Source organism: Ranitomeya variabilis, chromosome 1 (assembly GCF_051348905.1).
Source record: "Ranitomeya variabilis isolate aRanVar5 chromosome 1, aRanVar5.hap1, whole genome shotgun sequence".
NCBI lineage: Eukaryota > Metazoa > Chordata > Amphibia > Anura > Dendrobatidae > Ranitomeya > Ranitomeya variabilis.
In genome coordinates this window covers 396,480,321-396,498,025 of record NC_135232.1, presented here as the reverse complement: position 1 = coordinate 396,498,025, position 17,705 = coordinate 396,480,321, and positions in this window count along the sequence as shown.

The window sequence follows — 17,705 nt, the reverse complement described above, 5'->3', positions numbered from 1 at the left end:
AAGACCAACACTGATATTACCACCATATTTTCAGTGCTGGATACCAGTCCTACAGAACATATAAGAGATCCCTGCACAGTTACAGATAATGTCTTACCACTGACATTCTCTCTGATGGAATCATTCACTTTTCACGTCATTTTCATCTGGCCCAGACCGACATGACAACTTTTTCCAGCCAGGAATATGTGTCCCTATTACTGCACCTGATACCCAAAACTGAGCCGCTGCTGCCGTATGTGTCCCTATTACTGCCCCTGATACCCCAATACTGAGCCTCTGCTGCCGTATGTGACCCTGTTACTGCCCCTGATACCCCAATACTGAGTCGCAGCTGCCATATGTGTCCCTATTACTGCATCTGATACCCCAATACTGAGCCTCTGCTGCCGTATGTGTCCCTATTACTGCCCCTGATACCCCAATGCTTAGCCTCTGCTGCCGTATATGTCCCTATTACTGCACCTGATACACCAATACTGAGCCGCTGTTGTCCTATGTGTCCCTATTACTGCCCCTGATACCCCAATACTGAGCCTCTGCTGCCGTATGTCCCTATTACTGCATCTGATACCCCAATACTGAGCTGCTGCTGCCGTATGTGTCCCTATTACTGCACCTGATACCCCGAAACTGAGCCGTTGCTGCCGTATGTGACCCTATTACTGCCCCTGATACCCCAATACTGAATCGCTGCTGCTGTATGTGACCCTATTACTGCACCTGCTGTGTGGTTCTCTGTACCCTCTAAATTCTAAAGTAACCCTCTATAATATAGTAATGCCGGGTGCAAGTGCCCTAGAAAACAGTGCCCACATATTGCCCCCTAGAAAGTAATATCGTCCTGTGTGCCCCTTTGATAGTCACAGTAACCTGAGTTCCCCTATAACAATAAGTGCCACTTTACATTTAATAATGTCCAGAGTCATCCCCTGTGCAGCTCCCCTATACACAGTATGATGCTCTCTTATACACAGTATAATGCCACCTCACTGTATAGTACCACCCACACAGTATATTGACCCCTTAGTAGCCTCCAAACTGTTTGATGGCTCACTGTATAATGTCCCCTTCACTGTAATCTCCACACTGTATGATGGCCCCCATAGATAACATAGTAACATAGTAACTATAACTCCATATAGTATAATGTGCCAGATAGTCCTCAATATAATACAAGGCTGCACCCCCATAGGCAGACCCTGTAGTATAAGACAGCACCCCCCCATAGGATAGGCAGGTACTGTAGTTTAAAGCAGCACCCCACCCATAGGCAGATCCTGTAGCATAAGCAGCACCCCCCATAGGCAGATCCTGTATATAAGGCAGCACCCCCCCAAAGGCAGATCCTATATATAAGGCAGCACCCCCCATAGGCAGATCCTGTATGTAAGGCAGCACCCCCCCAAAGGCAGATCCTAGATATAAAGCATCACCCCCATAGGCAGATCCTGTATATAAGGCAGCCCCCCATAGGCAGATCCTGTATGTAAGGCAGCACCCCCAAGGCAGATCCTATATATAAGGCAGCACCCCCCATAGGCAGATCCTGTATAGAAGGCAGCACCCCCCCAAGGCAGATCCTTTATATAAGGCAGCACCCCCCAAAGGCAGATCCTGTATATAAGACAGCCCCCCATAGGCAGATCCTGTATATAAGGCAGCCCCCCAAAGCCAGATCCTATATATAAGACAGCACCCCCCATAGGCAGACCCTGTATATAAGGCAGCCCCCCATAGGCAGATCCTATATATAAGGCAGCACCCCATAGGCAGATCCTGTATGTAAGGCAGCACCCCCCCCAAAGGCAGATCCTATATATAAAGCATCACCCCCCATAGGCAGATCCTGTATATAAGGCAGCCCCCCATAGGCAGATCCTGTATGTAAGGCAGCACCCCCCAAGGCAGATCCTATAAATAAGGCAGCACCCCCCATAGGCAGATCCTGTATATAAGGCAGCACCCCCCCAAGGCAGATCCTGTATATAAGGCAGCACCCCCCAAAGGCAGATCCTGTATATAAGGCAGCCCCCCATAGGCAGATCCTGTATATAAGGCAGCCCCCCATAGGCAGATCCTGTATGTAAGGCAGCACACCCCCCATAGGCAGATCCTGTATATAAGGCAGCACCCCCCAAAGGCAGATCCTATATATAAGGCAGCACCCCCCATAGGCAGATCCTATATATAAGGCAGCCCCCCACAGGCAGATCCTGCATGTGGAGCACCCCCATAGGACCGTGGGGTGCTCGGTACCGGGTCCTTCGGTTCTCTCGGTGGGGGATGTCATGGTGGCTGACCCGGTCCGTGGCCCTAGGGGAACGTCCGTTGTAAAATAAGGGAAAAGTCTTTAAAGGGGAAATGTTCGTGACGCCACCTGTGGTATTCGGTCAGGGTGACCGACGCTGCTTTGGGGTCCGCTGGGGTGATGTTATGGCAACTTGATGGTATGCCTTCCCACAGGTGAAGTGTATCCCCAGGGCTTCCCAGAGTGTAGATGGTGAATGGTGTGAGGTGCAGTGAATAACGAGGACACCAGGTTGCAGTCTCTTTACATTTACTGAAGGCTTCAGTGTCCACAGTTCAGGGTGCGAACCACAGGGTAGGCAGGGTCCGGGCGGTCCGAAGGCAAATCCAGAGTCCCCTTATCCAGGTGGAAATCAATAACCTTCCTCTAGTGCCTGGGTGTTGTAGTACCTCCCTGCTGAGCTTCTCGGTAAGGTCCTCACAACTATTCTGGATGTTAAGTCTCTTTCTCTCTGTCACCCTGATGGGCAGGATAGGACAAACCCGTATGACTGATGGCCTGAGGCTTTTTACAGGGACTCTATCGCACCCCGGCCCCCACAATTTGCCACCGTGCCTCCTGGGTATGGGTGCGGATAGGTAACGTAGAATTATCTGTCCTGCCAGTCTCTGAAGTAAAGCGTAGAGATCCTTAGTCCCTCGGTATGCTGGCTACCGGATTCTGCGCCTCAGAGGGAAGCAGCTTGCTCCTAGCTGGTCTCCCTCTGATATTCCCTCTCCTGTGCTCTGCTTTCCTGCACACTCTCTGCAATATGTTCACTCTTTAGTGTCTTTTCCCAGGAGTTGCTGCACTTCATGCCACAGAGCTCCTCTTCCTCTGTCGTCCTGACAGGAACTCTACTCTGAACCTCCTTTCCCTCCAGATCAGGATGTTATATAGGGGAGTTCACCTTAAACAGGCTTAGAGCTCCCCCTTCTGGTCTGGAGTGTGAACATGTTGCATGCATTGTATTTACCTGGTGAAGAGATCTCCTTTATTGCCTTCAGATGTAATATCACTCCCCCTGGTGGAAGAATGACATTACTGCAACGACCAGGACTCTGGGGCGCTGCACATGTAATGCAGCACACCCCCAAAGGCAGATCCTATATATAAGGCAGCACCCCCCCCATAGGCAGATCCTGTATATAAGGCAGCCCCCCATAGGCAGATCCTGAATGTAAGGCAGCACCCCCATAAAAAAAGCAATAAATACTCACCTCTCTGCCTCCTTGTTCCAGCGGCGCTCCCTGCTCCCGCTTATCCCCTGACAGCGGGCGCTGGGCGGTGACATCATCGCGCCCACTGTCAGATGATGTGGCGGATGATGGGAGAAGGAGCGCAGCGCTCCTTCTCTCATCACCGCGGTCAGCTGTATCGGCTAGATGCCGATACAGCTGACCTTGCGATGACGGCGGGGGGGGCCCACTGCTGGCACCGGGCCCCCCCACACCTGCTCAGAGGCCCCATAGCGTCAGAGCGGGGAGATTGATTTTCTCTGCTCTGCCACAGAAAGTAACTGTATCGGCGGTCTGCGCTCGCTGATGCAATTACAGTAGTGTAGCTCCGGGTGGGCCCCTTCAGAGCAGATGGCCCCCTCTGCCCCCCGGTAGCTATGCTACTGGACTGAAGATCACACCATGGGCCCTAGGACTTTGGAAGGGCCTCCCGCTGCTGAAGGGGTAACCAGTTTGTGGACTACTGTCTATCGGTGGCTGCTGCAGCTGTTGTGGGTGCATATGTGAAGCGTGTCAGGGAGAGATCAGGAATCCAGTGCTGTATACTTCTGTTATTCTATTCCATTCCTGTTTATTAAAAGTTACATTTTTCCCTGCTGGAGAACAGCTGTCTTTCTGGAATATTAATCAACTGGACTGCGGCGACCAGGACATAGAAGGTAACTCTTTTTGGGGGAAAGGCTGAATCCATCCCAGATTGCATGTACAAGGGTCAGGGTGTCAACATACTGTGTTGACCTCGGTCCGGACTACCACTCTGGTGCCCCTTGTTACAAACACACATTAAGTTATTAAAGAAAAAATAAAAATAAATCTCCGCAGCTCCTCTGACCTAGATACATCCCCTCCCCTCATCAAACACGTCCCCACGCTCATCATACAGCATCACTATCTTAGCTAAAGTCATAACAAAAGCATAAATGGAAACACGATGATTTACCGAACTGTGACCGAATTTTGCTGACTTTGAGTAAAAATGCTCGGAAATACAAATCCGAATGTGCTACGTTCATGCCGAATTTGAGATTGGCGAATGTTTTCCAGTCAAGTTCGCTCATCTCTAGTAGAGATGAGCGAATATTTCAATGTTTGGATCGGCTCTCGATCACCGATTTTGCAATATTCGCCGATTTAATCATCGATTAAATTGCTGAATATAGCTGAACATATACAGTGCAAAGCTGGTGTTTCCCACGCTGTCTCAGCAGAATAAAATCCTTTAATTGAAAAAATGACACAGACTCCTTTAATATTCTCAATTAAACCATACTTATGACCTCGCCTAATTCCACTGAAGCCCTCAATCTCCTGTAATAAAAATAAAATAAAAAAACAATATACCATACCTGTCCATCGTTCTGCCCCACGCCGTAATCCATGTCTGGGGGATAATTTGTTTTCAACTTGGACGGTGCTGCGAGCACAGCCTCAGTGACTAGTAGTAGTGGCGTCACTGAGGCTCCGTTCCCAGCTGGGATGAACTGCAGTGACCTCGGTGAGATTCCCGCTAGTACCGTGAGAAAGTCGCACAGTGCAAAGGCGAGTTCATCGGGAGAATCTCACTGGGAGAATTTTGCTGCAGTGAACTTACCTCTGCAGCACCGTGCGACTTTCTCACAGTACTAGCGGGGATCTCACCGAGGTCACCGCAGTTCATCCTGTCTGGGAAGAGAGCTTCAGTGACGTCACCACTCGTCACTGGGGCTGTGCTCGCAGCATGTCACTCACCAGTGTCTCAGCCTGGACATGAAGACTACTGTAGATATTATTTAATGTAGGCCCTACGTTACTGCGCCTATGAAATGAAGTGATGCACAGAGAAGACAGGATATTATTAGCGGTAGATTCTATGTTCTTGGTACTAGGTAAAGTATTGATGCACACAGAATACAGGATATTATAAAAAAGTAGGCCGAATGTTCTTGCTCTTAGGTAGTGAATTGAAGCACACAGGTGACTGGATATTATTGGAGGTGTCTATAATATGTAGGGCCCCAAGCCTTCTTGGTGGAAATTGTTTTAGCTGCGCAGATTATTATTATTATTATTATTTATTTATTATTATTTATATTTATATAGCACCATTGATTCCATGGTGCTGTGCATGAGAATGGGTTACATACAAGTTACAGATATCACTTACAGTAAACAAACTAACAATGACAGACTGATACAGATGGGCGAGGACCCTGCCCTTTGCGGGCTTACATTCTACAGGATTATGGGGAAAGAGACAATAGGTTGAGGGTTCCAGGAGCTCCGGTGTTGGTGAGGCAGTATCTCCGGTAGTGATGAGGAGGCAGAGGGGTCAGTGCAGGCTGCAGACTTTCCTGAAGAGATGGGTTTTCACGTTCCGTCTGAATGATCCGAATGGGGTTGATAGTCGGACGTGTTGGGGCAGAGAATTCCAGAGGATGGGGGATATTCTGGAGAAGTCTTGGAGGCGGTTGGATGAGGAGCGAATAAGTGTGGAGGAGAGAAGGAGGTCTTGGGAGGACCGGAGATTATGTGAGGGAAGATATCGGGAGATTAGTTCAGAGATATATGGAGGAGACAGGTTATGGATGGCTTTGTAGGTCAGTATTAGTAATTTGAACTGGATACGCTGAGAGAATGGGAGCCAGTGAAGAGATTTGCAGAGGGGGGAAGCGGAGGAGTAGCGAGGAGACAGATGAATTAGTCGGGCAGCAGAGTTAAGGATGGACTGGAGACGTGTAAGGGTGTTAGCAGGGAGGCCGCAGAAAAGGTTGTTGCAGTAGTCAAGGCGGGAGATGACGAGGGCATGCACAAGCATTTTAGTAGATTGACGGTTGAGGAAAGGACGGATTCTGGAGATATTTTTGAGCTGGAAGCGACAGGAGGTGGACAGAGCTTGGATGTGCTGTTTGAAGGACAGGGCAGAGTCAAAGGTTACTCCGAGGCAGCGGACTTCTGGTACGGGGAAAGCATGATGTCGTTGATTGCGATAGATAGGTCAGGTAAGGAATATCTATGGGATGGAAGAAAGATAATGAGTTCAGATTTGTCCACATTGAGTTTGAGGAAGCGAGAAGAGAAGAAGGAGGATATGGCTGATAGACACTCTGGGATTCTGGACAGCAGAGCGGTGACGTCTGGGCCACAGAGGTAGATCTGAGTATAATCAACATAGAGGTGGTACTGGAGTCCATGGGACTTTATGAGTTGTCCCAGGCCAAATGTATAGATTGAGAAGAGTAGGGGTACTAGAACAGAGCCTTGGGGGACTCCAACAGAGAGAGGGGTGGGATGAGGAGGTAGTGTGGGAGTGGGAGACGCTGAATGTGCGGTTGGAAAGGTACGAGAAGATCCAGGATAGGGCGAGGTCTTTGATGCCAAAGGAGGAGAGGATCTGTAGTAGGAGGCAGTGGTCAACTGTGTCAAAAGCAGAGGACAGGTCTAGAAGGAGGAGTACATAGTATTGTCCATTAGCTTTGGCTGTAAGTAGGTCGTTGGTGATTTTGGTCAGGGCTGTTTCAGTTGTTTGATGGGGGCGGAAACCAGATTGTAGATTGTGAAAGAGCAAGTTAGATGAGAGGTGAGAGGAAAGTTCAGAGTGGACGTGCTGCTCCAGGAGTTTGGAAGTGAATGGGAGCAGCGATATTGGGTAATAGCTGGACATAGCAGCTGGATTGAGGGTTGGCTTTTTAAGGATAGGCATGATTGTGGCATGTTTGAAAGCAGAAGGGAAGGTGTCAGAAGTTAGTGATAGGTTGAAGAGGTGGGTTAGGGATGGGATAAGTGTAGTGGTGAGGTTGGGGAGGAGGTGGGATGGGGTCGAGCACACAGGTGGTGAGGTGCGATTTGGAGAGGAGACAATTAAGCCCCCCTTCAGTGATTTGGATAGGGAGGTTATGGGGTTTGAGCATTGGTCTGGTATACAAAGGGGTTGTGGTGGTTGAACAATGAAAACATGCCTTGCCTGGTCGATCTTATTGTTAAAGTGTGTTGCAAAGTCCTCAGCAGAGATGAGGGAGGTTGGAGGGGGCAGTGGCAGGCGGAGGAGGGAGTTAAAGGTTTTGAACACCTGTTTGGGGTTGTAGGATAGGGAAGATATGAGGGTTGTGAAGTAGACCTGTTTAGCAGAGGTGAGAGCAGATTTAAAAGCGAGTGTTGCCTGTTTGAATGTAGTGAAGTCATCTTGCGAGTGTGTTTTCTTCCATCACCGCTCTGCAACCCTGGACACTTGCCGGAGCTTTTTAGTGGTGTTATTGTGCCAAGGTTGTCTATTGATACATCTCACTCTGCCATAAACGAGAGGGGCAACCGTGTCAATAGCTGATGCGAGAGTGGCATTGTAGAAGGCAGCGGCACTGTCTGTGTCGTGGAGTGAGGATATGGATGCCAGTGGTAGGATAGAGTCAGGAAGTGTGTGGGTGTCTAGGTGTGCAAGGTTTCTGCGGGGGTGCGCATGTTGCTGGACATGGGTGACCGGTGAGGAGGACAGGGATGAGAAGGGATGAGGTTGATATGAAACCTTAGCAGACCATCTTCCACTAAAGCCATACATTTGCTTATGGTTACAGACAGGTGCTGGAAATACACCTGTTTCTTGCAATCTATTTCTGTTTTTGTCATAACAGTTAAAGTGGTTTGGTGTTTGCATGAAACAGCTTAAATCAACAATAACATTTGTTTGGTCTTTTACACCTTTCCATGCACCAAGCTATTTGCTACATGCAACTCACTCTCAGAGCATAAACAAAGTTTGTGTTGTTACAGGCCTGCTTCACAGTCAGGAAAATGTTCAATTTGAATGAAGTCTGACCATGAAAAAGGCAGAACATCGTCATTTGTTAGCTTTTCATCTAGCAGAATTTGCACATTCCCTGTGACTTCTATTGGCTATTAATAGTTTTTCTGTGGAAACAAATGGGTGCTTCAGAGAGACATACTTTATTTGCATGTTTATAGTCGATACATGACTTGAGGGAGTAGCAGATAAAATGTGTTGAGGTTTGCATGCAGGTGCTGAATGCTATAGCGTTTCCTTATGTCTTTCATCTCTCAGCATAATGTTCCTTTTACAGATCATTACATTGATTATTGGACTTGTTTTCAAAGCAGAATTAAAAATCCCCTCTGCATTGTTATTTACTGTAATTTGCGCAAATTGTTCAAAGTTTTTTAAAGTTCGTTTGATTCAAGAAATGACATTATGGGATCTGAGTACTTTTTGATGTACAATTAATACATCTACCTATTACCAACATATGACATACCTGCACATCATATGCCGGCTCACTTAATTTTATACAGGCTTGCAAGCAGGGCCGGTTTTAGACAAATTGGGGCCCTGGGCAAAATTCTAACTGGGTCCCCCAATCCTGAAATATTCCACCAACAAAACACACGCACCACAGATATATACACAATCATATAAACACATATATAAAGCATATACACACAGAAACATACAGTTTATATACAATACTGTATATACAGTATGCTCACATACATATACAGTTTATACATATATTAACACAATATACTGCACACATGCAGTGGAGGAAATAATTATTTGATCCCTTGCTGATTTTGTAAGCTTGCCCTCTGACAAAGACATGAACGGTCTATAATTTTAACGGTAGGTTAATTTTAACATTGAGAGATATAATATCAAAAATAAAATCGAGAAAATCACATTGTATAAATTATATAAGTTTATTTGCATTTTGCAGTGGGAAATAAGTATTTGATCCCTCTGGCAAGCAAGACTTAATACTTTGTTGCAAAACCCTTGTTGGCAAGCACAACAGTCAGACAATTTTTGTAGTTGATGATGAGGTTTGCGCACATGTCAGGAGGAATTTTGGTCCACTACTATTTTGCAGATCTTCTCTAAATCATTAAGATTTTGAGGCTTGGCAACTCAGTGCTTCCACTCGTTCCATAAGTTTTCTATAGGATTAAGGTCTGGAGACTTACTAGGCCACTCCATGCCCTTAATGTGCTTCTTTTTAAGCCACTGTTTTGTTGCCTTAGCGGTATGTTTTGGGTCATTGTCTTGCTGGAAGACTCAGTCATGACCCATTTTTAATGTCATGGCAGAGGGAAGGAGGTTGTCACTCAGGATTTTATGGTACATGGCTCAATCCATTCTCCCTTTGATGCAGTGTAGTAATCATGTGCCCTTAGCAGAGAAACATCCCTAAAACACAACGTTTCCATCTCCATGCTTGACAATGGGAATGGTGTTACTTGGGTCATAGGCACCTCAATTTTTGTCTTATCTGACCACAGCACCTTCTCCCAATCACTCACAGAATGATCCAGGTGTTCATTGGCAAACTTCAGATGGGCTTGCACATGTGCCTTCTTGAGCAGGGGGACGTTGTGGGCACTGCAGGATTTTATAAGGGTAGGTTTATTTTAACATTGAGAGATAGAATATCAAAAATAAAATCCAGAAAATCACGTTGTTTAAATTATATGACAATGATCCAAAACACAAGGACAAGTTGACCTGTCATTGGCTCCAGCAGAACAAAGTGAAGGTTTTGGAGTTGCCATTTCAGTCTCCTGATCTCAATATCATTGAGCCACTCTGGGGACATCTCAAGCACGCTGTTCATGCTAGACAGCGCAGGAATTTACAGGAACTGGAGGCTCTTTGCCAAGAAGAGTCTGAAGCTTTAGCATCTGAGAAAATAAAGAACCTAATCCACAACTAACACAAAATACTTCAAGCTGTCATTGATGTTAAAGGGGGCAATACACGGTATTAAGAAATAGGGTATGTGAACTTTTGATCAGGGTTATTGGGATGTTTTGAGTTGTCATTATGATTTAAAAAGAGAAAACAGTAGTTTGATAATAAATGACTTCACCCAACCACTAACCATGAGTGGAGAAAAAGTTTTGGTGTTATCATTCATATTCTCTGAAAAAAGGCCAAGAAACCAAAAATTCTGCCAGGGTATGTAAACTTTTGCCCTCTCTAACATCAATGACTGCTTGAAGTTGTGGATGAGGTTCTTTATTTTCTCAGAATACTGACAGCTGAGGGTTGCAGCCCCCAGATGTGAGTTTTGCCTGATTGGTTATCAAAAATTCAGGGCAACCCACGCCTTTTTTTAAAAAAAAAAATATTTATTTACAGCACAGGAGCCGGCTGATGAATATCCCCATCAGCCGCCGCCTGCTCTCACTGCTAATATTGGCAGCAGGTATGTAAACTTTTTACCTCCAATCACAGCTGCAGGCTCACACTGTCATTTGACAGAGTGGGAAACGTGGCTGTCTGACCGGCATTAATGATTTTACCGCCGATCAGAAACAGTGCTTGCTGTGCTGTCAAACAGATGACAGCATGAAAAGCACCCTGTGATCGGGGAGGGGGCGAACCGAAACAGTAACATGGACTTCCTGGTGAAGTCCATGTTCAGTGTCCATGCCCGAACAGTAGATGTTCAGTACAGAAGCTGAACTTTACTGTTTGGGTTCACACATCTCTACTCTGGAACACTTTAACGGATTCCACTGATTCTGAGCATGTTTTTTTTTCGTGACATATTGTGCTTTGTGATAACGATAAAATATGTTAGATATGACTTGCGTTCATTTGTGAAAAAATGGGAAATTTGGCAAAAAGTTAGAAAATTTTACAAATTTCAAACTTTTAATTTTTATGCCCTTAACCCCTTCCCGACATGCGCAATACATATCCTGCTCTGCGGGACCTGAGTTCCCGCAAACAGCAGTATATGTACCGTGCCGCGATTGCGAGGCCTCACACTGAGCGCCGCGGCAATCAGGTTTGGGTGTCAGTTCTGTGTGAGAGCTGACACCCTGCAGTAATGTCCACGAATGGTGCTAGCACTGATCACAGGCATTTAACCTTTCTGATACCTCAATCACACCCATTCTCAAAAAGCCCACCCTTGACCCATGCTCTGTGTCTCGCTATCTCCCCATGCCTCCAAACTACTGGAACAACACGTCTATTTTGAACTGTCATGCCACCCCTCCTCTTGCTCCCTCTTTGACTGCTTATGTGACACCCCAGGGTCCTGGTTGTCACAGTGGCATTGCTTTCCTCACGGGGAGAGTGATGTCACGCTTGGAAGCGAAGGAAGATCTTCTTTATCAAGTAACCACAAACATATAACATGTTCACCCTCCAGGCCAGAAGGGGGAGCTCTGATCCAGTTTGTGGTGGCTCCCCTTTATATATTATGGTCTGGAGGGAAAGTTAGTTAGTGCCAGACAGCAGACTGGAACAGTCTGAAACAGAAAGACGTGTGAGGGGCCATGCAGCCAAGAGGGTGCTGCAGCTCCTGGATTGGGAAAACACAGAGAGAAGAACACATTGTAGAGAGCGTGCAGAAGAGCGGAGCACAGGAGAGTGAGACCTGGGGAGAATAACTGCGACTGAGCTATCTCCCTGCAGAGCGCAGATACTGGTAGCCGGAAGACCGAGGTTGTGTCGGACTCCACGAGGCACAGCAGAAACTGGCAGGACAGCTGGACTACACGTCACCTGTCTGCCCTACCACCCAGGAGACACAGTGGTGCATAGAGCCCGGGTCATGATACAGACCCTGTAAAAAGGCTCGAGCCACCTGTCATACGGGTTTGTGTCCCACCTTTAAGGAGGACAGAGAGAACTTTGAGGACCTTGACAAAAGCCATAGGCAGCAAGGAACTACACCACCGTGCTAGTAGGAAGGCTTCTAACTCCACCTGGTAAAGGGGACTCTGAACTCGCTTCCAAGCCAGCCGGACCCGGCCTGTACCTGTGATCTGGTGCCCTGGACTGTGGCTGTCTGAAGTCTTTAGTAAACCAGGTAAAGAGACTGCAAACCTGTGTCCTCTGTTTCTTACCGCACCACCCACCATCTTCATCTGCACACCTGGAGCCCTGGGGACCCAACTTCACCTGTGGGAAGTTATGCCATCTTAGCTGCCATAACATCACCCCAGAGGACCCCTTTTAGCAGTATCGGTCCCCACTGACCGAATACCACAGGTGGTGTCACAAATATGCTGCAAGAATTGACATTATGCAGATTTTAATATACAAGGAAAAAATATGCAACGTGTGCATGAGACTTCAGGTATCTCATTCACTTTGCTTGCACTGTAAAACCTTGAATATTTTCCATGTGCACATAGCCTTACAGTTAATTGAGGATAGTCACAGAGACTGAATAATTTATATTATTCAGCAGCAGAGAATATAGTTAATGGGGGGCACAGTACTGCTTATCACATTATATTTTTAATGGTAGGGTACATATCTGTATTGAGGGGGGATACACAAGTATGTATACAATGTATGTGACCTTGTTATTTTCAGGGCTGCGATGATCATCGTGACAAGAGGAGTTGTGGCTAGGAGATGTTGACATGAAGGTCTGACCAGATGAAGAAGAAACAGCAGAAAATGGCTTTAATTAGATGAGATGTCAGCGGTAAGTTCCTGGATGTATATATTATTATGTATCTGTATTCAGTGGCGTAACTACAAAGTTATGGGCCCCGGTGCGAACTTCCAAATGGGGCCCCCCCCCCTACCTCCGTGACGCCCCCCCACCCCCTTCCCCTAGATACGCCTCGGACTGTTGCAGGAATCTCCTGCACTGCAACATGGTGTTGGGTGCCAGCACAGCCCGCACAGTGGTATATCCAGCACAGCCCGCACAGTGGTATATCCAGCACAGCCCGCACAGTGGTATATCCAGCACAGCCCGCACAGTGGTATATCCAGCACAGCCCGCACAGTGGTATATCCAGCACAGCCCGCACAGTGGTATATCCAGCACAGCCCGCACAGTGGTATATACAGCACAGCCCGCACAGTGGTATGTACAGCACAGCCCGCACAGTGGTATATACAGCACAGCCCGCACAGGGGTATATACAGCACAGCCCGCACAGGGGTATATACAGCACAGCCCGCACAGGGGTATATACAGCACAGCCCGCACAGGGGTATATACAGCACAGCCCGCACAGGGGTATATACAGCACAGCCCGCACAGGGGTATATACAGCACAGCCCGCACAGGGGTATATACAGCACAGCCCGCACAGGGGTATATACAGCAGAGCCCGCACAGGGGTATATACAGCACAGCCCGCACAGTGGTATATCCAGCACAGCCCGCACAGGGGTATATAGAGCACAGCCCACACAGGGGTATATACAGCACAGCCCGCACAGGGGTATATCCAGCACAGCCCACACAGGGGTATATACAGCACAGCCCGCACAGGGGTATATACAGCACAGCCCGCACAGGGGTATATACAGCAGAGCCCGCACAGTGGTATATACAGCACAGCCCGCACAGTGGTATATCCAGCACAGCCCGCACAGGGGTATATAGAGCACAGCCCGCACAGGGGTATATACAGCACAGCCCGCACAGGGGTATATACAGCAGAGCCCGCACAGGGGTATATACAGCAGAGCCCGCACAGGGGTATATACAGCACAGCCAGCACAGGGGTATATAGAGCAGAGCCCGCACAGGGGTATATAGAGCACAGCCCGCACAGGGGTATATACAGCAGAGCCCGCACAGGGGTATATACAGCACAGCCAGCACAGGGGTATATACAGCACAGCCGGCACAGGGGTATATACAGCACAGCCCGCACAGTGGTATATACAGCAGAGCCAGCACAGGGGTATATAGAGCACAGCCCGCACAGGGGTATATACAGCACAGCCCGCACAGGGGTATATACAGCACAGCCCGCACAGGGGTATATACAGCAGAGCCCGCACAGGGGTATATACAGCACAGCCAGCACAGGGGTATATAGAGCACAGCCCGCACAGGGGTATATACAGCACAGCCCGCACAGGGGTATATACAGCACAGCCCGCACAGGGGTATATACAGCAAAGCCCGCACAGGGGTATATATAGCAGAGCCCGCACAGGGGTATATACAGCAAAGCCCGCACAGGGGTATATACAGCACAGCCAGCACAGGGGTATATACAGCACAGCCGGCACAGGGGTATATAGAGCACAGCCAGCACAGGGGTATATAGAGCACAGCCAGCACAGGGGTATATAGAGCACAGCCCGCACAGGGGTATATAGAGCACAGCCCGCACAGGGGTATATACAGCACAGCCCGCACAGGGGTATATACAGCACAGCCCGCACAGGGGTATATACAGCAGAGCCCGCACAGGGATATATACAGCACAGCCCGCACAGGGGTATATAGAGCACAGCCCGCACAGGGGTATATAGAGCACAGCCCGCACAGGGGTATATACAGCAGAGCCCGCACAGGGGTATATACAGCACAGCCAGCACAGGGGTATATAGAGCACAGCCCGCACAGGGATATATACAGCAGAGCCCACACAGGGGTATATACAGCAGAGCCCGCACAGGGGTATATGCAGCACAGCCAGCACAGGGGTATATAGAGCACAGCCAGCACAGGGGTATATAGAGCACAGCCAGCACAGGGATATATACAGCACAGCCCGCACAGGGATATATACAGCACAGCCCGCACAGGGATATATACAGCAGAGCCCGCACAGGGGTATATGCAGCACAGCCAGCACAGGGGTATATAGAGCACAGCCAGCACAGGGGTATATAGAGCACAGCCAGCACAGGGGTATATAGAGCACAGCCCGCATCTCATCTCCCCCCCCCCTACCCCGATAATGGCCCCACAGTCCGGTGAAAAAGAAAAAAAAAAACTCTCCTCACCTTTCCTTTTGCCCGCGCTGCTCCTGGTGGCTGCAGTCTGCCCAGGACACTGCAGGTGCGCGATGATATGACGTCATCGCGCACCCGCAGTGTACTGTCAGAGGCAGAGCGGGGAATGATGGGAGAGGGAGCGTCAGGTGACGCTCTCTCCTCCATCATTGCATTGAACTATACCGGTGTCATAGACGCCGGTATAGTTAAATGCGGCGGCGGCGGCGGCGGGGGGGGGGAGGAACAGTGCAGCGGCCCACTACTGGCATCGGCTCTTCTGGCATTTGCCAGAAGTGCCCGATGTCCAGCCCGGCCCTGCCCTGACCTGCCGGCCCGGGGCCCCTGACCTGCGGGGCCCGGTCGCAATGGCGACCGCTGCGACCGTGGTCGTTACGCCCCTGTCTGTATTGTGTGACTTGGAGTGATAATGTTATCTGAAAAATCCCTTCTACATTCTCACATTTGTGTGAAATGTCCGTGTGCAACCAGATTCCACACGGACTCGTAAAATTTAATAGGTCCACTGACACATGCGTGAAAATCACGGATCTGAGAATGAGATCTGTAAGGGTCATAGAATGTTTTGTTCTGAACCGATTTTGAGGATCAGAATAGGACATGCTCAATGCATCTGTAAAAGCTCGCAGCACACTGACACTGCACACCGATACAGGAATGTAGCCTTAGGCTGGAGTCACACTAGCAATTTTAAAATCAGTCCGATTTTGATGCAGGATAGTTGGACAAGTGTAATGCAAGGGTCATGCGAGTGTTATCTGATTTTTCACACCTAGCATCCGATTTACATCAGAATGCAGTGCGATTGCTATCCGATTGCAATGCGATTTTAACATGAGCTTTTACATAGAGAAATTCTCTAAGTCATTTACACATCATACAGTAAATACAAATAGAATAGGCAGATATATAGATGTCAGTGACAAATACAGTTAGTACAGTGTGTGCAGCTTACTGAACATATATTTAATTAAATAAAATATTATTTTTTGGAAAAAAATGGCATGAGCTCCCGTGCAATTTTCGTAATCAGCAGAGGGAAAGCCGATGGCTGGGGGCAGATGTTTATAGCCTGGGAAGGGGGTAATACCCATGGAACTTCCCAGGCTATTAATATCAGCACACAACTGTATACTTAGCCTTTACTGGCTATTATAATGGGAGACCCTCCCAAAAAAATGACGTCGGGTCTCAATATAATTAATAACTAGCAAAGGCTATGCACACAGCTATGGGCTGATAGTAATTGCCTAGGAAGGGGCCATGGATACTGCCCCACAGGCTAAAAAACATCAGCACTCAGCTGCCCCAGAAAAGGCGCATGTCTAAGATGCGCCAATTCTGGCACTTAACCTTGCTCTTTCCACTTGCCCTGTAGCGGTGGCAAGTGGGGTGATAGTTGGGGGAGTTGATGTGAGTTCATTTGATGGCACAACAAGCAGGAAAACTTTCTAACGCTTGCGGTGCCCTCAGACAGGGAATAGGAGTTCACACAGAGACACTGAGCACACAGTGCTCAGTTTCTCTGCTGGATGACAGGTAGCATGGTCGCACCATGCAGCCTGCCATCTAGATGTAGCAGAGCTGGACACGTCGTGGGACTAATGGTGTCCACATTGCCTGAATCTGCCTCAATATAGGGAATCTTCCACCATGGTTTCCGTCTGAATCACGTATTTCAGAGATTTACACGGAAACTTCAGTGTAAGCGCTCAGCATAGAGTGTGGGATAAATGTGCACCAAGCCTTACTGCGATCTTTGGAGGCAGAATGAAAAAATCAATAGCAGGTGAAGAATTGGTTTTATTTATTTTTTATGCCATTCCTCGTGCGATATAAGTGATTAGCCGACTTTATTTTTCGGGTCGGTACGCTTACAGCGATACCAGATTTATATTGGGTTTTCATATTTGGCTGCTGTCACACACTAAAAGACGTTTTTTTCTTGCAAAAATGCGTCCATATATTTTGGGAGCTACACACGTGGTCAAAATTGTTGGTACCCTTCGTTTAATGACAGAAAACCCACAATGGTCACAGAGATAACTTGAATCTGACAAAAGTAATAATAAATAAAAGATCTATAAAAATGAATAAATGAAAGTCAGACATTGCTTTTCATCCATGCTTCCACAGAATGCTAAAAAAAACAAAAACTCATGAAATAGGCCTGGACTCATGAAATAGGCCTGGACCTACCACAGATCAGGTAATAATGTATGACTGAACAACTGAATCCAGAAAAAAATTACAATGCTTTTCGTAATGTTATATACCACCGAAATGTATTACAGATCACATAATACCGTATGGATAAGAAATTGAACACAGAAAATTTTCCAACACTTTTTTGGAATGTTATACAACACAGAAATGTACCATAAAGCAAATAATACTATACAGATGAGTAGTTGAATAAAGAAAAAATGTTCAATGCATTTTTTAAGTATTATAT